Consider the following 22,961-nt stretch of genomic DNA (forward strand, 5'->3'; position numbering starts at 1 on the left):
CACTCCTTGTAGGAGGAGAGAACATCCTATGTGATCTCATAGGATGATGACTCTGAGAGTCTCTGATCAGAGTAGGGATTAACAGTAGAAATAATTTTACTAGTTCATCAATCGAGTTATCATCATTAGATCGAGATACATATGGATAGGTATTTGGGCTTAACATGATTCCATGCTCGCGGCTTTTTCGAGATGTTGTATGATCGAAGGATTGAATTGCATGGTAACTCACCATAGAAAGATAATTTTGATATTTTTATTAAATTTTAAATCTTTCGGATAGTCATGACACATTGCTAGGCATCAATCTTAACTTGTGGACTCATCATAATTAACAGAGTTTAATTCAAAAATCAATTAGGAAGAGTCCTAGTTGATTGGGACTCTTGAGCTGATCTAATCTAATCAGATTAGGGTTACGTCAAGAGTATGGATCCACTGCTGCTAGATTTGGAACCCAATGGGTTACACACAATAGAGATTTGATCTTGGTCTAATCTATTTAGATTTATTGTAAATCTAATGGGTTAATTAAATTTCTAGCACATGAATTAACCCAAGTTCTCAATTGGATTCAGTGCAAAGGTGTTTGTGCTAACCCTTGACTTGTTGCCTTGACCTAATGTAATTGGATTTGAACCTATATTTAAATAGGTGGCTGATTTGAATTTTATGAAAGAGTTTCATATGAAATCAGCCTCCTCCATGCCATCACCACACGTCCACAATTAAATGTGTTGCACCATTTATTTTGGCGTTGAGAAGGAAGAGTCCTTCTTAACAAAGACTCTTAATTTTCTTTTATTTCTCCATGCATTTCTTCATTCCTCGTGTCATGAGATAGCTTTTGAGATTGTGGGTGCAGAAGAAAAGGAAGAGTCCTTCTCTAGCAAGGAGTTTGAATGCCAAATAAAATGAGATGGAAAATTTAAGTGTTGGATGATATGGAAGAGTCCTTAATGTCATGGACTCTTTGTTTCTCATGCATCTCCTTATCCCTCATGCCAAGAGTTGGCATCATAATTTTTCTTAGTAGAGGAAGAGTCCTTCTGCTAGTCAATCATCTTTTATTTCACGTCATATCCTTTGAATTTTATGAAAAAAATTTAATGTTACCATGTAAGAGTTAAGGGACGCCAAGAGTTGGCATCCCATGGAGTCGGCCCATCTTTCCTATAAAAGGGGGGTGCTACACCTAGGTTCCACATCCAATTTGGGCTGTAGATAGGTGTGAGAATGAGGAGAAAAAGAGATAAAAAATTTGGGATAAAGACAAGAAAAAGAGAGAAAGAAAATAGAAAGAAAGTGAGGAAGGAAAAAGAAAAGCATGTGATGCTTGTCCTAAAATCAGATTATTCATGTGTTGAATATATAATCTGATATTTGTGTGGTGAGATCATTTGAGAAAAGATTTCTAGAGTGATCCTAGTGGAGGTCTCAAAGGCATATAAGTGATGGTGTAATCTATTCTTGCGAAGGATGATCAGTAGCAAGCTTGCAAAGAAGGCTGCAGCACCATGTCCAATTGGGAAGGGCCCAGATCAGTCCTGTATAGATCACCGTTGGAGGGCTTCTACTTTGGAGCCTTGTGGAGATCTCAAGATTACAATTTCATGATCTTCATATTGGTATATCGCTTATGATCTCTTCTTATTATATATGCTTATTTAATTTGATTGCAATCATCAAGGTGTTCCTAGGGCTTTTGTGTTCTGGTAGTGTAGTTTAAATGTTAAACTTATTTTCAATTGATGAATGTATGTAAAAATTTTTTAAAATTTATATTTCATTGTATTACAAAATCTAACAGTGGTATCAGAGCCACCTTTAATTGATTCAATCAAATATCATGTTATTATTGTGATATGGATTAGATCCAGTTCAAACTATATCAAAATTAGATTTTTTGATTGATGTTTATTTGATGATCTTGATGCATTTTGTTAATGATAAAATATTATCAATTCATGATCAAATCTTGGATATGAAATTCTATGATCTTTAGACTTGTGAGATAAGTTTAAGTTAGATCTCTTGTTCTAATTTTCGATGAAATTATAAATCCAGTGCATGTGATGCGCGAAGCCTTGGAATGATGCATTGGATGTATATTACCAAGACTTAAGATTTTTGTGTTTGATGCATTCACCTAAGATCCAAGAGCTGACCACTATGTTATGGGGCACTCACCATTGTGGGTCTTCCATCTTGATTGTTGTCCTAGGTATGTGTGGAGTCAAAAAATTTTGATCATGAAAAGGATGCATCAGATATAGTTTAGGATTTTTGTTGATGAATTTGTTTAATTATAATTCATTGGTCTCATATGATTAGAATTAATGATTATAGATTCAATCAAATTCATAGTTCTAATTTGATTAGAAGTTAGTTTTAATTTAGATTGATCAAATTATCATTGGCCTAATTTGATTAGGATTTGAGTCATGCTTGATCGAATCTATGCTAACCTAATTGGATTAGGGTTAACCTAAGAATTAATCAACCCAACTCAAAAAGGATGACAAATGATTAACTTAGAATTAAAATTGGGTCAAGTGTTGAACCCGAATCAAAAACCCTAGATGGGTCCTATGCTCGAATATTTAAACATCTCCATTGGCATATTTATAAATGATATTACAATTAAGATAATATGAGAAATTAGTTATAATTGAGTGGTTATGGACTATGGTACATCCATGTGATGGATGTATGTTTGAATGCTTGCATGTTAGCTGATTATATCTGCAAGAGTTGCAATAGGGACTGAGTGCCTCTGATGTATTGTATAATCAGCTGTATCTTTTTTTTTGTATGGTCCCAACTGTTGATTGAGACTTTTACATATTGATGTAAAATTAAAAAAAAATTATTTGAGAATAGATAGAAATTATTTCTTTCTATTTTCAGATAAAGATCGAGCATTTATGAAAGTCTTCATGAAGATGAAGACTGAACTACTAGATATTTGTAGAGCAGAGGCACATTAAAATTAATCATGAGATGGTTCAATCTAGGATGCACCTAGGGTTAGACCCATAAACCATCCTATGGCTCGGATGATTTTTAAAAGTCCATAACCATTAGTTTTCTTATATATGCTCTTCCATGCTAGTAGTTAGAAATTTAAAATTGTATATGATGTATTTTTGTATAATATATTTTGGATGTGCATGAGACCTAAGTCCCTCGTTTAAATTATACTAAGTGATAATGGTGAAGTGTTAAGAACACTATCCATACCTTTCTTCATGCCAAGTCAGTATTATGTCAAAAACCATAGTAGGCTTGTTGTGCTATCCACAAGGCTTGCTGTGGGGACTGATTTGATATTGTCTTGGTGCATAATATAGCTAATGGTACTTAGCTCATACTAAGTCAATAGAGTATGTCAAAAATTATAGTGAGTTTGTTGTGCTATCTACAAGGCTTGCTATAGAAATTGATATAATGTTAAGTAAGTGATACTTATGGCATATTCTGATAGTACCATCTTGTTGTGTAGATATATTCAGATATGACCATATAAGATTGAAAGATATGATTTGACTAAGATACTATAGTTTGTTGTGTTATCCTCAAGGCTATAAGTACTTTAGAGGTAAAAATTTTGTTGAGAGTTGCATTAGATGCAATTGGTAAAGAGTTACCTATCCTTGAACTCATAGAAACTTATTATGCTATCCACAAGGCTTTTTATGAGGAATTGGGATCTCAATCCCACTAAGAAACTAAATGATTTGTTTCCTCATTTTCATACTTGGGGGCTATAAAATTCGTTAAAATAGTGATTGACACATTTAGATAAAAATCTCATCTAAATTGTGTATGTCATCATGAATAGTCCTTTTATGTTCTTATAAACATATCTACATCTTTACTTTCACTGCTTGGTATAATTTTTAAATTAATCAAATTTCATGAAATGGTTGAAGAACTTGAGAATAGTTCTCACTTAGGAGATAGTCTCCTATTCTCCTGATTCTGATTTGATCGGAGATGATACCATAAAGAAGAAAAAATCACATATGTGATATTGTGGGGTGATAGTAAGACTGTCAAAATATATCCTGATTGACTTAATCATGCGATTAAGTCATTATCATGGATGGTGAGTTAATCTAGGATTAGATCTTACTAACTTTCCTGGATTCCTTCTTAAGTATCTTCTAGGAGAAGAAGGTGAAGAATGTCTTCAATATGGGTATTTAATATCATTACAGCAATAATGAACTTCAGAAATTAAATGCAAGAGTTGTCTTGCAAGTGTGAAGCAGTAGTAGGATGCAAAAGTTGCATCTGCTAATGGTTGTATATGTACAAATAAATTTATCATTGAGTATTTCAGCTTTAAAATTTTGAGTATGTGATACCTAATATAGGTCTCACTTATGCAAAACATTGCGGGACCTATAAAGTTGAAGTAAGGTGACTACTTGCCTTTTAGCACTGATGGATAGTCCATTCATGCTAAGGTGTAGGAGCCCACTTACTTAGAAACTAGTAAGACCGTCGTTATATATCTAAATTTATCAGAAATATTATTTCAATTTCTTTGTTATTGTAACATGATTTTAAAATTAATGTAAAGAGCAAAAGTTACTCTCCTTCTAATTTTTATGGCTATAGTCTTATGCTTCTGTCATTCAATGATATTGTTCTTCATGTTGATAAGAGCAAGAAATGAATATGTGATGGTCACATATCTCTGGCACTGCCAACTTGGCCATTTTTATGGGATAAAGATAACAAGTAATACAAAGAAGAGTTCTTCATCTTCATGATTTTGAATCATATAAGAATTGATAAATCTTGTCTCATGAATAAAATGATCAAAATCTCATTTACTGGACATGAAAAAGGTGCGAGCAAATTATTAGGTCTTGAATATATTGATGTTTAAAGGCTAATAATATCTCGACCCAGAGATAGACACTTTATATGAGATATAGTATGTTCTTTAATATGTTTCATAAATTTTTATTCTCATTCTAGGGATTTATCCTAAAAATTACTGTATATATTTTAAATTAGATATCGTCAAAATCTGTTACTAGCACTCCATATGAGATATGAAAAAGATAAAAAGGCAGGTTGCCAGCTTATATGAAAAGAGTTGATGTACATAAGTTTTGTGCTAGATCAAATTTTTATAAGTTTATAGATTATCTTAAGAGTAGTATGTGATACTATTTTTACCATCCTACTGGATAAAAAGTGTTTTGTTGGTAGGTATGCCACCTTTTGAAAAAATTTTTTTTTTTAAGGAGGGGTCAATGGGAGGATAATTGAACTTGAGAAGTTTAAGACTTATGAACTATCCCATCATAATTTGTGGAGTGTTCACAAGTTGATTCTCGATCAGATGTGCTCGTTGATGAAGCACAATCATGACACACCTCTTCACCGAAAGTCAATTGAGTGTGTAGTGTACCACTCAAAATATGGATTTGTCATTGAGAATGACAAGACATCATACATTATTGTGAATGATGTTTTCTTGACTTATTCAGAGATTATCATGAGTAGAGACTTTAACAGATGCATGAAATTTGAAATGAACTCTCTGTACATCAACCAAATACGGACGATGGTTGAAGCACCTATGGGTATGATCTAACAGGTACTAACAGAAATATCAATTCAGATTTTTGCTATTGCCACACACCATTTAAGAATTTGTCTCTAGTGGAAGGCAAATGCATTTATGAAATCAAGCAAGCATTGAGGAGTAGGTACTTCTATTTTGGATGAGATAGTTAAAATATTTTGACTTTATCAAATATAGATGAACCTTGTGTGTGTGTAAGAAGATAAGTGGGTCCCACTAATTTTTTGTTATGTATGTGGTTGACATGCACATATTGGAAAGGTAGTCCTGATATTGCACTCGGTCAATGACATGCTTATCACAAAAAATTTTATTGAAAAGAATTGGGTGAAGCATCCAATATATTTGGCATCTATAGTGATAGATGTAATTGGATGCTGGATTTATCCCATTCTATGTACATAGATTTTATGTTGAAAGGGTTCAACATGAATGGGTGTAAAAGTATTTACTTATCCATATATTTAATGTACCAAGCCTGATGTGGATCATACCTTATGCATAATCATTGATTTCAAGCAGATCCATGATAGGATCTTTTGAAAACTGTGAAAAGTATTCTCAAAGTACTTGAGAAGTACTAGAAGAGCAGTGAATTGAAGAGTTTCAAAAACAAACTGTGTTTGACTCAGTTAAATGCTGTTAGCAAAAATTGCTAAGAAAAGTCGCCTGATGAAAGGGTTCATCATTGAGTTGGGTGTAGTTTCACTAGGTACTCACGCACATCCTTAGACACTTCACCTCATTCATGATTTGATTATAAAATGAGTTCATACTAAGAACAATATAATAGGACCAGTTCACTAAGTCTTAGCAGCAGTGTGTTTACCATCCTGATTGCATGGGTATTAGGTACAGGGGCGATTGACTTTAGTGCAAATGGGAGACTGAAAGAATAATGTCCTACAAGCCAATCACATGGGGATGCACAGAAACTTTTTTGTGTTATCTTCCTGCTCATTTACATGATATTATTTATTTTTATTCATGAGGTATTTATTTTATCATTTGCTGTATCATATTTTATGATTATGATAAATCCCATAGTTTAGGACTATGATTTTAGGCCATGATGAGATCATGCTAGTGAGATCTAAAATCTTGATAGTCTCAATCTAAAATATTCTCAGTCATTGGATCATCGAGTCAGAGATTGATGATATCAATAAGATTGGTACATCCTACGTATGCTCGATGGAGAGGGTGGTTGATCTCACAATACTTGTGTGGTGATACTAATACAAGGATATAGGTGCTCATTAGAGAATGAGTTCACTGAACTAACCCATAGGAAGAATATCTGATGGAGCTTTACAGCATGTCGACAGATGATTCTCAGTGGGAGTAGTGCAAGTGATCCTTTGATCTGAGATCATCATGGTGCCTTGTGTACATGGATCCTTACTTTGATTTATTTTCTAGCATGCCACTTTGAGATGTATGTGAGATATTCTGGGTATGGTAAAGTATGCATGAAGGTTGTGAGTGGTCAACAAAGAATCGATCACTCCTTGTAGGAGGAGAGAACATCCTATGTGATCTCATAGGATGATGACTCTGAGAGTCTCTGGTTAGAGCAGGGATGAACGGTAGAAATAGTTTCTACTAGTTCATCAATTGAGTCATCAACATTAGATCAAAATATATATGGATAGGTATTTGAGATTGACATATTTCATACACATGGCCTTTTCAAGATATTATGTGATCGAAGGATTGAATTGCACGATAACTCACCACAGAAGGATAATTTTAGTATTTCTATCAAATTTTAAATCTTTTGGATAGTCATGGCATATTGCTAGATGTCAATCTTGACTTGTGGACTCATCAAAATTAAAAGAGTTTAATTCAAAAATCAATTATGAAGAGTTCTAGTTGATTGGGACTCTTGAGTTGACCTAATCCAATCAGATTAGGGTTACGTCAAGAGTTTGAATCCACTGCTAGCTAGATTTGGACCCCAATAGATCACACACAATAAAAATTTGATTTTAATCTAATCTATTTGAATTTATTATAAATTTAATAGGTTAATTAAATTGCTAGCATATGAATTAACCCAAGTTTCCAATTGGGTTAGTGCAAAGGTATTTGTGCTAACTTTTGACTTATTGCCTTGACCTAATGTGATTGAGTTTGAACCTATATTTAAATAGGTAGCTGATCTGATTTTTATGAAAAAGTTTCATGTGGAATCAACCTCCTCTACACCATCACTACACGCCCATAATTAAATGTGTCACACCATTTATTTTGGCATTAAGGAGGAAGAGTCCTTCTTAACGAAGACCCTTAATTTCCTTTTATTTCTCCATGCATTTCTTCATTCCTCATGTCATGAGATGGCTCTTGGGATTATGGTGTAGAAGAGAAGGAAGAGTCCTTCTCTGGCATGGAGTTTGAATGCCAAATAAAATGGGATGCCACATTTATGCGTTGGATGATATGGAAGAGTCCTTAATATCATGGACTCTTTATTTCTCATGCATCTCCTTATCCCTCGCACCAAGAGTTGACATCATAATTTTACATAGCAAAGGAAGAGTCTTGCTGGTCAATCACCTTTTATTCCATGCCATATCCTTTGGATTTCATGAAAAAAATTTAATGTTACCGTGTAAGAGTTAAGGGACGCCAAGAGTTGGCATCCCATAGAGTTGCCCCATCTTTCCTATAAAAGGGGGGTGCTACACCTAGGTTCCATATCCAATTTGGGCTGTAGGTAGGTATGAGAATGAGGAGAAAAAGAGAGGACAAATTTGGGATAAAGACAAGAAAAAGGGAGAAAGAAAATAGAAAGGAAGAGAGGAAGAAAAAAGGAAAGCATGTGATGCTTGTCTTAAAATCAGATTGTTCATGTGTTGAACATATAATCTGATATTTGTATAGTGAGATCATTTGAGGAAAGATTCTTAGAGTGATCCTAGTAGAGGTATCAGAGGGATACAAGTGATGGTGCAATCTGTTCTTACGAAGGACGATCGGCAGCAAGCTTACGAAGAAGGTTGCAGCACCATATCGAATTGGGAAGGGTCTTGATCAATCCTGTGTGGATCACTGTTGGAGGGCTTCTACTTTGGAGCCTTATGGAGATATCAAGATTATGAGTTCATGATCTTCATATTGGTATACGCTTCTGATCTCTTCTTGTTATATATGCTTATTTAATTTGATTGCAATCATCAAGGTGTTCTTAGGGCTTTTATATTCTGGTAGTCTAGTTTAGATGTTAAACTTATTTTCAATTGGTGAATGCATGTAAATTTTTTTTTGAAATTTATATTTTGCTTCATCATCGAAATCCAACAGTGGGATTAGAGCCACCCTTAATTGATTCAATCAAATATCATGTTATTATTATGATATGGATTAGATCCAGTTCAAACTATGTCAAAATTAGATTTTTTGATTAATATTTATTTGATGATCTTGATGCATTTTGTTAATGATAAAATGTTATCAATTCATGATCAAACCTTGGATATAAAATTTCATGGTCTTTAGACTTGTGAGATAAGTTTAAGTTAGATCTCTTGATCTAATTTTTAATGGAATTGTAAACCCAGTGCATGTGATGCGTGAAGTCTTAGAATGGTACATTGGATGTATATTGTCAAGACTTAAGATTTTTGTATTTGATGCATTCACCTAAGATCCAAGGGCCGACCACCATGTTATTGGGCACTCATCATTGTGGGTCTTCTATCTTGGTTGTTGTCCTAGGTATATGTGGAGTCAAAAAATTTTGATCATGAAAAGGATGCATCAGACATGGTTTAGGATTTTTATCGATGAATTTATTTAACTATAATTTATTGGTCTAATATGATTAGAATTAATGATTACAGATTAAATCAAATTCATAGTTCTAATTTGATTAGAAGTTAGTTTTAATTTAGGTTGATCAAATTGTCATTGGCTTAATTTGATTAGGATTTGAGTCATGCTTGACCGAATCTATGCTAACCTAATTGGATTAGGGTTAACCTAAGAATTAGTCAATCCAACTTAGAAAGGATGACAAATGATTGACTTAAAATTAAAATTGGATCAAATATTGAACCTGAATAAAAAATCCTAGATGGGTCTTATGCCTGAATATTTAAACATCTTCATTGGCATGTTTATGAATGATATCACAATTAAGATAATATGAGAAGTTAGTTATCATATTTTATAATTGTTATAAAATGCATGTTGAGTGGTTATGGACTATGGTACATTCTTGTGATGGATGTATGTTTGAATGCTTGCATGTTAGCTGATTATATCTGCAAGAGTTGCAATAGGAGCTGGGTGCCCCTGATGCATTGCATAATCTGCTATTTCTTTTTTTTGTATATTCCTAATTGTTGATTAAGATTTTTATATATTGATATAAAATTTAAAAAAAAATTATTTGAGAATAGATAAAAATTATTTCTTTCTATTTTCAGATAAAGATCGAGCATTCATGAAAGTCTTCATGGAGATGAAGACTGGACTATCAGACATTTGTAGAGCAGAGGCGCATTAAGATTGATCATGAGATGGTTCAATCTAGGATACACCTGAGGTTAGACCCATAAACCATCCTGTAGGTCGGATGATTTTTTAAAAATCCATAACCATTAGTTTTCTTATATATGCTCTTACATGCTGGTAGTTAGAAATTTAAAATTGTATATGATTTATTTTTATATAATATATTTTGGATGTGCATGAGATCTAAGTTCTTCGTTTAAATTATATTAAGTCATAATGATGAAGTGTTAAGAACACTACCCATGTCTTCCTTCATGCCAAGTCAGTATTATGTCAAGAACTATAGTAGGCTTGTTGTGCTATCCACAAAGCTTACTGTGGGGACTGATTTGATATTATCTTAGTACATACTATAGCTAATGGTAGTTAGCTCATATTAAGTCAATAGAGTAAGAGAAGAAAAATATAAAAGTAAGTCTTATCTAATCTCCCACACCACCACCTCCTTGTAAAGCTTCATCTTCTGATTCGAAGGAGTCTAGGAGATCTGAAGAAAGCAGTTTGGATAAGCCATCCAGAGCCTTCAACGTGAGCTAGCTCTCTCGCAAAGGAAGATCTGATTAGGATTTCAAGTGGACGATCTGTTGCTCCTAGATTGATTTTGATGATTACAAAGCAGATTGAAGGGATACAAACAATTGAAAAAGTCCTTATGCTCTTCAAGGGCAAAATCGTAATTTTGCTAAAATTCTGATTTGATAGTACCATTTGGTAGAACAAATGATTTGAAATCTATTGGTGAAAATTTCATTGTGTTTGGACTAATATTTTTGAAGTTATGAAGGTTTAAAGTGCATGAGTCGACTCATGAGTCAACTCATGGCACTATGAGCTGAATGGCACGAAAAAAATTCCCATGGCACGCTGGATTTTTTGGCTTGGCACGACCTGTGAGTCGACTCATGAGTCGACCCACAAGGCATGAGTCGACTCATGAGTCGACCCCTGCTGATTTGAACCGAAAAATTCAGAAATCAGATCTTCTGGTCTGTTGCAACAGAAGTCGACTCATGAGTCGACTCCTGAAGCATGAGTCGACTCATGAGTCGACCCCTGCGACGGGAAATGTCAGCAACGGCTATTTTTTTTGCCCATTTTAATTGCCATTTATGCTTCCTAAAAATCCTCTAACGGCTCTTTATCTGCCTAAATTGTTTTCTCTTGCTTCTAATGCTACAAAATGCTTTAAATGATGAAAGAAATTGCAGATTAAATAGCGGATCAAACGTGAAATCAAATGTAGAGAAGAAAAGAGAGAAAAAAGAGAAGAACAGAAGAGAGGATCCGAAATTTGCAAGAAAAAGCCTGAGATCAACGAAATATCCATAGAGAAAAAGAGAGAGGATCCACAATATACCAGAGAGATTGTGAAAGAGAAAAGGAAGATCTTTCAAGGAGAGAATTCTTCACGCCTATCGTTTCAACCTTGATCTAGAGATCGTTCAAAGCTTTCAAGAGATCTTCAATCAACAATCAACCTCTTCTCAAGCGTTCAACCGTTCATTCATCTTGAGAAAATCTGAAAAAGGGGTTCTTCATTTGAGTAAAGTTTTATTGTTATATTTGCTCATTTAAGGAGCTGTTTTTGTATTCATCTGTGCTCTAAATATTCTTACTCTTTGTGAGTTTTTGCTCTTTTTTTGGAGGATTTCCAAAACAAGGAAAGGTTGATCCGAACCTGAAATCGGAGTGTTTTGGGTTGGCTTGTACCCGGGAAACAAGTGTTCTAGCTTGGGATAGCTAGGGTCGGAGTTTCCGACGTCCTGTATTCTAGCTTGGGATAGCTAGTGTCGGAGTTTCCGACGTTTTGTATTCGGGTTGAATACAAAGGATAGTGGATTAAAATTCCCAAGTGGGATCTTGGGGAGTGGACGTAGGTGCAAGGTTAGCACCGAACCACTATAAATCCTTGTGTTTGTGGTGTGCTTTATCGCTTTATCATATTTATATCCTTGCAATACTGCTTTAGTTAATTAATATTGATTTAAAGCCATTATTTTATTCTTCATAAGTTATCTGTTGGGCTTAAAATTTTTAGAAACCCAATTCACCCCCCCTCTTGGGTTGCATAGCTGGGCAACAAGTGGTATCAGAGCCAGTGCTCTAGCCCTTCTTTGATCTAACAATCAAAGAGCCAAAGATCTATGGCAACCCATGTTGGAACTTCTCTAGCCGAGGGGCAATCAACAAACCGACCTCCACTTTTCAATGGGTCTAATTACACCTATTGGAAAGCTCGGATAAAGATTTTCATACAAGCACTCGACTATGATATGTGGAGTATCATAGTGAATGGTCCTCACACACCCACCAAGATTATAGATGGTGAGGAGTCAACCAAACCCGAGAAAGAATGGGATGAGGTTGACAAGAAATTAGCACAATTAAATGCCAAAGCTATGAATGTTCTTTATTGTGCACTAGATGCTAGTGAATTTAATCGCATTTCTACTTGTGCATCTGCTAAAGAAATATGGAATAGGTTAGAAGTCACCCATGAGGGAACAAATCAAGTAAAAGAGTCTAAAATAAACATGCTTGTACATAAATATGAATTGTTCAAAATAGAGCATGATGAGTCCATAACTGCTATGTTTACTCGTTTTACTGATATAATCAATGGTTTAAAGAGTTTGGCAAATCTTATACTAACAGTGAACTTGTAAGGAAGATTCTCAGGTCACTGCCAAGAACTTGGGAAGCCAAGGTGACTGCCATCCAAGAAGCAAAGGACTTGAACACTCTACCTCTAGAAGAGCTTCTTGGATCCTTGATGACTCATGAACTTAGCATGATGCAACATCAAGAGGATGAAATCAAAAAGAAAAGAACCATTGCCCTCAAATCCACAACTTCACCTGATTATGAAACAGATGACTCTGAAGATGAAGATCAGGATGAGGAGATGGCTCTCATCACCCGGAAATTCAAGAAGTTTCTAAGAAAAAGGAAACAGGGGATGAGAAAGAAATTTACAAAAGGGGATCAAAGCATAGAAAAGGAGAAAGATCAAACCCCTATATGCTACGAGTGCAAGAAGCCAGGACATTTCAGATCCGAATGTCCTCAATTGAAGAAAGGTCCAAAGAAATTCAAAAAGAAGGCAATGATGGCGACCTGGAGTGCGAGTGATGACTCAAGCTCCGACGAGGAAACCTCAACCGAACAAGCCAATCTGTGCCTGATGGCACATGAAAATGAGGTAACTTCTGAATCCACTAGTGAATTTACTTTTGAAGAATTGCATGAAGCTTTCTATGATTCAATTGATGAATTAAAGAAACTAGGGAAGAAAAACAAAGAGCTGAAATTGGAAAATCAGTCCTTAGTGAAACAAGCTGAAATTCTTTCAATTGAAAAATTCACATTGATTCAAGAAAATCAAAACTTTAAGGATGAAATTAACAAACTGAAATCTATAGTAGATAAGTTCACCTTAAGTTCAAACAAGCTAAATATGATCCTTGATAATCAGAAAGCTATATATGATAAGGCTGGACTTGGTTATAAACCCCTGAAGAAACAAAAATTTTTGAAGGATATTTATGCAAATTATTCAAGCAAAAAGCCTACAAATATTACTTGTTTTAAATGTGGAAGAATAGGACATAAATCATACACATGTCTTATTAACAAATATGCAAACACAAAGAAAATATGGGTTCCAAAAGGAACCATTCTGACTAACCTGAAAGGACCCAAGAAAGCTTGGGTACCTAAGACAGAAACTTGATCTGTGCTTGCAGGTGTGTCTAGCATCCCAAGAAGGAAATAGGAAATGGTATCTTGACAGCGGATGCTCGAGACACATGACTGGTGATGAATCACAATTCATCACGCTTGATGCTAAGGATGGAGGGATGGTCACCTTTGGAGATAATGGCAAAGGAAAGATCATCGGGATAGGTAACATTGGTATCACTCCCTCCAAATACATTGAGAATGTTTTACTTGTTAAAGGTTTAAAGCATAACTTACTTAGCATTGGTCAATTCTGTGATAAAGGGTATAAAGTAAGTTTTGAATCATCTGTATGCATTGTGACGAGTCCTATTAACGATGGCATTAAATTTATAGGACATAGGCATGGCAATGTTTATATGGTAGACTTGAATGATTTAACTAAATTAGACATGCAATGCCTAGTTTCCTTAAATGCTAAAATAAATGAGACTAGTTGGCTGTGGCATCGTAGACTTGCACATATTAGCATGCATTCTCTTTCAAAATTAATCAAAAAGGATTTAGTTCTCGGTTTGCCAAAATTAAATTTTGAAAAGGATAGAATTTGTGATGCATGCCAATTAGGTAAACAAACTAGAATATCATTTAAATCCAAAAACACTATTTCAACTTCTAGACCTTTAGAGCTCTTACATATGGATTTATTTGGACCAACTAAAACCACTAGTCTAGGAGGAAAACGATATGGATTTGTAATAATTGATGATTACTCTCGTTTTACTTGGGTTTTCTTTTTAGCTCTCAAAAATGAAACTTTTCAAATTTTCACGAAATTTCATCGAAAAGTCACTAATGAAAAAGGGTTTTCAATTCAAAATATTAGAAGTGATCATGGAACAGAATTTGAAAATCATGACTTTGAAAATTTTTGTGATGAAAATGGAATTGGCCACAACTTCTCTGCTCCTAGGACACCCCAACAAAATGGGGTAGTTGAAAGGAAAAATAGAACCTTAGAAGAAATGGCCCGTACCATGCTCTGTGAAAGCAACCTTCCAAAATATTTTTGGGCGGAAGCTATTAACACAGCATGTTACATTTTAAATCGTGCTTTAATAAGACAATTTTTAAAGAAAACCCCCTATGAACTTTGGAAAGGAAGAAAACCAAATATTGCCTATTTTCATGTTTTTGGTTGCCGATGTTTTGTATTAAATAATGGCAAAGAAAAACTTGGTAAATTTGATGCAAAATCAGATGAAGCAATCCTTCTAGGCTACTCCTCCACTAGTAAAGCATTTAGAGTGTTCAACAAAAGAACCTTAGTAGTTGAGGAGTCCATACATGTTGTCTTTGATGAATCTAACGATCTTCCTTCAAGGAAGAATAAGGGTGTTGATGATGCAGATCCACTAATAGAAGGTATGAAGGAGATCACTCTAAAAGATTCAGCAACTCCAGAAGACAAGGATCAAGAAGATGAACAAAATGAGAAAGGTGAAGAAATTCAAGAACAACCTCAAGGTACAAATGACTTACCCAAGGAATGGAGGTATGTTCACAACCACCCTAAGGAATTAATTATCGGAGATCCTATGCATGGGGTAAAAACACGTTCTTCACTTAGAGATGAACTTAATCATTGTGCTTTTGTATCTCAACTTGAACCTAAAACTTTTGAAGAAGCTGAAAATGATCATAACTGGATTAATGCTATGCAAGAAGAACTCAGTCAATTTGAAAGAAATAATGTTTGGACCTTAGTGAAAAGACCTAAAGATTATTCAATAATTGGCACAAAATGGGTCTTTAGAAACAAATTAGATGAGCATGGAAATGTAATTAGAAATAAAGCAAGACTGGTTGCTAAGGGATATAATCAAGAAGAAGGAATTGATTTTGATGAAACCTTTGCACCTGTTGCTAGATTAGAAGCCATTAGACTTCTACTTGCTTATGCTTGCTTTATGAAATTCAAACTATTTCAAATGGATGTTAAAAGTGCATTTTTAAATGGATATATTTCTGAAGAAGTATATGTAGAACAACCCCCTGGATTTGAAAATCATGCTTTTCCCAATCATGTCTTTAGATTAAATAAAGCTTTATATGGTCTAAAACAAGCACCTAGAGCATGGTATGAAAGGCTAAGCAAATTTCTACTAAATAATGGTTTCTCAAGAGGCAATGTGGATACAACTCTATTTATTAAAAGAAACCAAAATGATATGCTAATTATACAAATTTATGTTGATGACATAATTTTTGGGTCTACTAATGAATCCCTTTGTCAAGACTTTGCTAAGCTTATGCAGGGAGAGTTCGAGATGAGCATGATGGGAGAACTCACCTTCTTCCTCGGACTCCAAATCAAACAATCAAAAGAGGGAATCTCCATCACCCAAAGCAAGTACACCAAGGAACTACTCAAAAGATTTGGAATGGAGAACTGCAAACCAATTGGCACACCAATGAGTCCCTCATGTAAGCTTGACAAGGATGATGAAGGTAAAAGCGTAGACTTAAAATACTATAGAGGTATGATTGGCTCATTATTATATTTAACTGCAAGTAGGCCTGATATCATGTTTAGTGTTTGCTTATGTGCAAGATATCAATCTAATCCTAAGGAATCTCATTTGAATGCTGTTAAAAGAATCCTTAGATACTTAAATGGTACACAAACTATAGGGTTATGGTACTCTAAGGACTCACAAATTAATTTGTTAGGATATTCTGATGCTGATTTTGCTGGATGTAAATTAGATAGAAAAAGCACAAGTGGAACTTGCCAATTTCTTGGAGTTAACCTAATCTCATGGTTTAGCAAGAAACAAAATTCGGTAGCACTGTCTACGGCTGAGGCCGAATACATTGCAGCCGGAAGTTGTTGTGCTCAAATCTTGTGGATTAAGCAACAACTCGAAGATTTTGGAATCAAACTTAATGAAACACCAATAAAATGTGATAATACAAGTGCTATAAATCTATCTAAAAATCCAATACAACACTCAAGATCTAAACATATTGAGATAAGACATCATTTTATAAGAGAACATGTTCAAAAAAAAATATAATTCTTGAATATGTTTGCACTGAAAATCAATTAGCTGATATCTTTACAAAGGCCCTTAGTGAGGAAAGATTCTGTGAAATTAGGAGAAATCTAGGAATTCTAGATCCATTTGTCTGAAATTTCTCAATTTCCAAAGAATAGATGTCAAAATCTCTTAGAGCTCAATTTTCAACATCTATCCTGGTTCCAAAAGCTCAGTTTTATCACTCTAAAAACTTATCATTGAGCAAAATTCTTTCTCCCAAAATTTTGAATTTTTCTGGAATTTATTTGCATTTTTCCTGATTTTCTGAACTTCATGAGTCGACCCCCATGAGTCGACTCAATGGCAAACTTGTAAATCCCACCAACTTCCATCGGGTTCATTGTTTTTAAAACGGGAAACCTGTTTATGAGACGACTCATCTTCTCGTCGTCTTCCTTCCGAAAGCCGTCCTCTCCAAACTTCTGTTTTGCTCCAAATTCAAAGATTAATTTCGAGGCAATTCTCCCTCCTTCTCTCCACCAAAAATCGCCTCCTTGAAAAGGATTTTTCTGTGCATTCTCGCAGTGTTTGGCGCGGGTGGAACGTGCCCTAGAACTTCACCGTTCATTCAAAATCCACTTCTTTTTTCCACCAAAATTCTTCTTTACTCTTTAGTGATCCCTCCTCCACTGAATTCAAGTCTTCTTGTCTGCTACCTTATTGGATATGGCTCCAAAGATGAAACTTCCCCAAAGAAGGAAATCAATCCGAGAGCCTGAGGAAATTGTCCGAAAGAAAAGGCATGCTCAGTCTTCCACTGTTCCCAATCCAGTTTCAGTACCTGCTCAAGGTCCCTCTCAACCCTCCATAAGCCCCAATGTAAATCTTCTTTCTGATAGAAAAGTAGAAACCGGGAAAAATATAGATTTTCGGTTCTTTGAGAAAGAAGGCTTTACTTTTGCTACCAAGATCAAAAATCAAGGATGGGAACTTTATTGCTCTCTTAAGGAAGTCACCTATGTTGATCTAGTCAGAGAGTTCTACCAGAACCTAAATTATGGAAACGGATCTGTGACTTCAACTGTAAAGGGGATTGACATCTGTTTGGATTCTAGGATATTGGGAGAGATACTTCAGTTGCCTAGTGAAGGATACTCATATATGGAACTCCCAATTAAAGAAGAAGGGATCAGAATTATCTTAGGAGAAGATTTTTCAGGAAGTTTAAACAGATTGGAAGCAAAGCTACTGTCCATTGAGATGAGGGTCCTGCATCAGATTGTGACAAAACTATTCTTTCCTAGGAGTGGTAGACATGACTTACTATCTGGCAGAGATGTATGTGTCATGTTTCATATCATCACTCAGACCCCCTTAAACCTCCCTACACTTATGATAGAGGCCATGAGAGAAACTTTGAACAGATCCAAGGCACACTTGCCTTATGGTATGGCCCTTACTAGAGTTTTTAGGAGGTTTGGAGTTAGCTGTGAAGGGGAGACACCTACCAAGCTCTCACATGTGGACACTTTCAACCAACACAGCCTGCACGAATGGGAATTACAAAGACTGTTGGTGGTTGGATCAAGGGCTCTGAAGAAAGAGCTGAGGAGAGAGCTGAGGAAAGAGCTGAAGACAGAACTGAAGGCAGAGTAGAAGAAGAAGGTCCAACTTCTCCTGTACATGATTTCAGGGCAGCTTCACCAGATACCCAGTTCATTCATGATACTGAGGCTGGCCCTTCTGAGTTTACTAGGATGCCCACACCAGTGTATCAGCCAGAGAGCAGAGCACCTCATTCAGAGTTCAGACTGGCTGACGATCAGATCGAGCATATATCTCAGCGTGTGGCTTCTTTGTTGTCTAGCCAGTGGAGTAGTACTTCTTTTGCACCTGGAGCTACTTCTTCTGATCAGACCATTACTCCCCACATCTCCACTATATTTCAGATGATTTCAGATCAGTCCGTCAGGATACAGCAGCTTGAGGATACTGTCTGGAGACTTACTGGCAGAGTTCTTGACTTGCAGGGGCAAGTCCTTGCATTGGCCCATCCCCAGCCACAGGAGTCTACTATTGAGGTCACAGACCTCACTGCAGAGGCTGGAAGGCTCAGAGGAGCACTAGAAGGTGGATATGAGCTACTGAGGAAAGAGATCAGAGGATCGAGTGAGCATGCTACCACCCAGTTCACTGCTCTACTTCAATCTGTTTCCAGAGCACTGAACGTCCTTGATTCTATTAGACTCACCATTTCTGTTCAGTCCCTAGCATCTCAGCGTTCTCAGCCACCCAGTTCATCTCGTTCTCCTGCTCGTGGCAGAGGCAGACGGGGTAGAGGACGCACTTCTGATCCATCATCTCCTCACCCTATATCTGATGACTCCGATCCATGATTTGTCTTGATCATTGACTTATCTTGATCTTTACTAGGTTCTAGGAGTTAGTATCTTGTTCTAGGATCTATACCTTGGGGCCATGTATTGACATTTAGCTGGTTGAATTTTATGTATTGAAACAATTATGATATAAATGGAATCATCTTTTACCTATATTTCTACCTCTTTGTAATGATTATATTTTGGTTATATTTCAATCTCCGATACATCTGTTGAAATATTATCTTCTCCTTATTGTTGTTTGCTATTGATAATTGCTATATTAAGGGGGAGCAAACATCTGTGAAAAACTCTAAAGAGGAAGAAATTAAAGAATATTTTCAGAAAAGGAAAAGAAAGAGTTAACTATGTTTGATGATGTCAAAAAGGGGGAGAAATTAAAATTAAACAAAAATTGAAATTAGACAAAAAGCAAAACCCTAAATTATGAGAAAAAGGGGGAGAAATTAAATTAAAACAAATATTGAATAAATTAAACAAATATTGGAGAAATTAGACAAAAACAAGGATTGAAAGATTAAACAAAACTTTGAGAAATTTTGGTATCGAAATTTGGTATCAGACAGAGAAATTTGGTATCAGACAGAACTTTAAATCCATCAAAAGCAAAATCATGAGTACAATGCAAATAAGTATTTTTTATATATATATGCTCTGATATTCAAACTTGCTTTTGAAATTTTACTCACCTTGAGACATCAATAAGAAATTTGTTTTACTCTGATACATCCTACAATTTCTTTCAACTTGATCTGATACATGATAACATTTGATCCGATACAGTGTGAAGGTTTCTCTAAAATATTATAACATTTGCTCTAATACTGTATGAAATTTGCTCTGATACATTATAAAATCTTTTCTGATATCATTGTAAAAATTATTTTTGCTCTGATACATAGAAAAAGTTATTTATCTTCTCTTGCTCTGAAATATCTTGAACTCAAAATGATCTAATACCCTTTTCAAATCTTTAAGAAAATGGACAAACTATTTTTGTATTTATATTACATGCCAAAAGAATCATACTCTTTTCAAGCATATACACCCATAATGGATTCTTTTGAAATTAATGCTTTAACATAAATATTTTTGTTCATATGTTTTGTCATCATCAAAAAGGGGGAGATTGTTGCTCCTAGATTGATTTTGATGATTACAAAGCAGATTGAAGGGATACAAACAATTGAAAAAGTCCTTATGCTCTTCAAGGGCAAAATCGTAATTTTGCTAAAATCCTGATTTGATAGTACCATTTGGTAGAACAAATGATTTGAAATCTATTGGTGAAAATTTCATTGTGTTTGGACTAATATTTTTGAAGTTATGAAGGTTTAAAGTGCATGAGTCGACTCATGAGTCAACTCATGGCACTATGAGCTGAATGGCACGAAAAAAAATTCCCATGGCACGCTGGATTTTTTGGCTTGGCACGACCTGTGAGTCGACTCATGAGTCGACCCACAAGGCATGAGTCGACTCATGAGTCGACCCTGCTGATTTGAACCGAAAAATTCAGAAATCAGATCTTCTGGTCTGTTGCAACAGAAGTCGACTCATGAGTCGACTCCTGAAGCATGAGTCGACTCATGAGTCGACCCCTGCGATGGGAAATGTCAGCAACGGCTATTTTTTTGCCCGTTTTAATTGCCATTTATGCTTCCTAAAAATCCTCTAACGGCTCTTTATCTGCCTAAATTGTTTTCTCTTGCTTCTAATGCTACAAAATGCTTTAAATGATGAAAGAAATTGCAGATTAAATAGCGGATCAAACGTGAAATCAAAAGTAGAGAAGAAAAGAGAGGAAAAAGAGAAGAACAGAAGAGAGGATCCGAAATTTGCAAGAAAAAGCCTGAGATCAACGAAATATCCATAGAGAAAAAGAGAGAGGATCCACAATATACCAGAGAGATTGTGAAAGAGAAAAGGAAGATCTTTCAAGGAGAGAATTCTTCACGCCTATCGTTTCAACCTTGATCTAGAGATCGTTCAAAGCTTTCAAGAGATCTTCAATCAACAATCAACCTCTTCTCAAGCGTTCAACCGTTCATTCATCTTGAGAAAATCTGAAAAAGGGGTTCTTCATTTGAGTAAAGCTTTTATTGTTATAATTGCTCATTTAAGGAGCTGTTTTTGTATTCATCTGTGCTCTAAATATTCTTACTCTTTGTGAGTTTTTGCTCTTGTTTTTGGAGGATTTCCAAAACAAGGAAAGGTTGATCCGAACCTGAAATCGGAGTGTTGTGGGTTGGCTTGTACCCGGGAAACAAGTGTTCTAGCTTGGGATAGCTAGGGTCGGAGTTTCCGACGTCCTGTATTCTAGCTTGGGATAGCTAGTGTCGGAGTTTTCGATGTTTTGTATTCGGGTTGAATACAAAGGATAGTGGATTAAAATTCCCAAGTGGGATCTTGGGGAGTGGACGTAGGTGCAAGGTTAGCACCGAACCACTATAAATCCTTGTGTTTGTGGTGTGCTTTATCGCTTTATCATATTTATATCCTTGCAATACTGCTTTAGTTAATTAATATTGATTTAAAGCCATTATTTTGTTCTTCATAAGTTATCTGTTGGGCTTAAAATTTTTAGAAACCCAATTCACCCCCCCTCTTGGGTTGCATAGCTGGGCAACACCTAACATGACTGTGGGGGCGCGTAAGGGCATTGTAGGGCCTCTCCCCCCATCCAGTCTATAAGAACCGGGCCTTTGACTTTGCTCATGTTAGGGCGAGGTTCTCCTCTTGTCCCTAACATGGCTGTGGGGGTGTGTAAGGGCATTGTAGGGCCTCTCCCCCCATCTGGTCTAAAAGAATCGGGCCTTTGACTTTGCCTATGTTAGGGTGAGGTTCTCCTCCCATCCCCAACATGGCCCGGGGGGCATCCAAGGGCCGTTATATGGGCCTCTCCCCTGATCCGATCTTAAAATAATCGGACTTTCATTTTGCTCATGTTAGGATGAGGTTCTCCTCTTGTTCCTAACATGACCATGGGGGCACTCAAGGGCCGTTATATGGGCCTCTCTCCCGATCCGATCTTAAAATAATCGGACTTTCATTTTGCTCATGTTAGGATGAGGTTCTCCTCCTGTTCCTAACATGACCATGGAGGCACTCAAGGGCCGTTATATGGGCTTCTCCCCCGATGCGATCTTAAAATAATCGGACTTTCATTTTGCTTATGTTAGGATGAGGTTCTCCTCCTGTTCCTAACATGACCATGGGGGCACTCAAGGGCTGTTATATGCGCCTCTTCCTTGATCCGATCTTAAAATAATCGGACTTTCATTTTGCTCATGTTAGGATGAGGTTCTCCTCCTGTTCCTAACATGACCTTATTTTAATTGTTTGAAGGGGTTATTCTCAATCGTAACAAGTCCCTGCCAAAAGGGAAAGACATGCAAAGTCGAAAGGAATTTTGATTCAAAGCAAAGTCGTGAGTAGTACATTTACAGGTTTCTCGAGTTCCATGGTCGTGGAAGGTCTGCTCCTCCTTGAGGCCCTCCGGTGATAGAGTCGATGGTCCCGATTGGAGGCCGATCTCTGGGCTGCTCCTCCCTCCTTGGCGGTTCAGGTTGCGGCAGGGCCCTTGGCCGATCTTCTCTACCCTCAGGCCGGCGTCGAATGAACCTATCGAGTCGACCTCATCGGATGAGCTCCTCGATCTCGTCTCGGAGCTGGATGCATTCCTCCGTGTCATGGCCG

Source organism: Elaeis guineensis, chromosome 7 (genome assembly GCF_000442705.2).
Source record: "Elaeis guineensis isolate ETL-2024a chromosome 7, EG11, whole genome shotgun sequence".
In the NCBI taxonomy this organism is placed as follows: Eukaryota; Viridiplantae; Streptophyta; class Magnoliopsida; order Arecales; family Arecaceae; genus Elaeis; species Elaeis guineensis.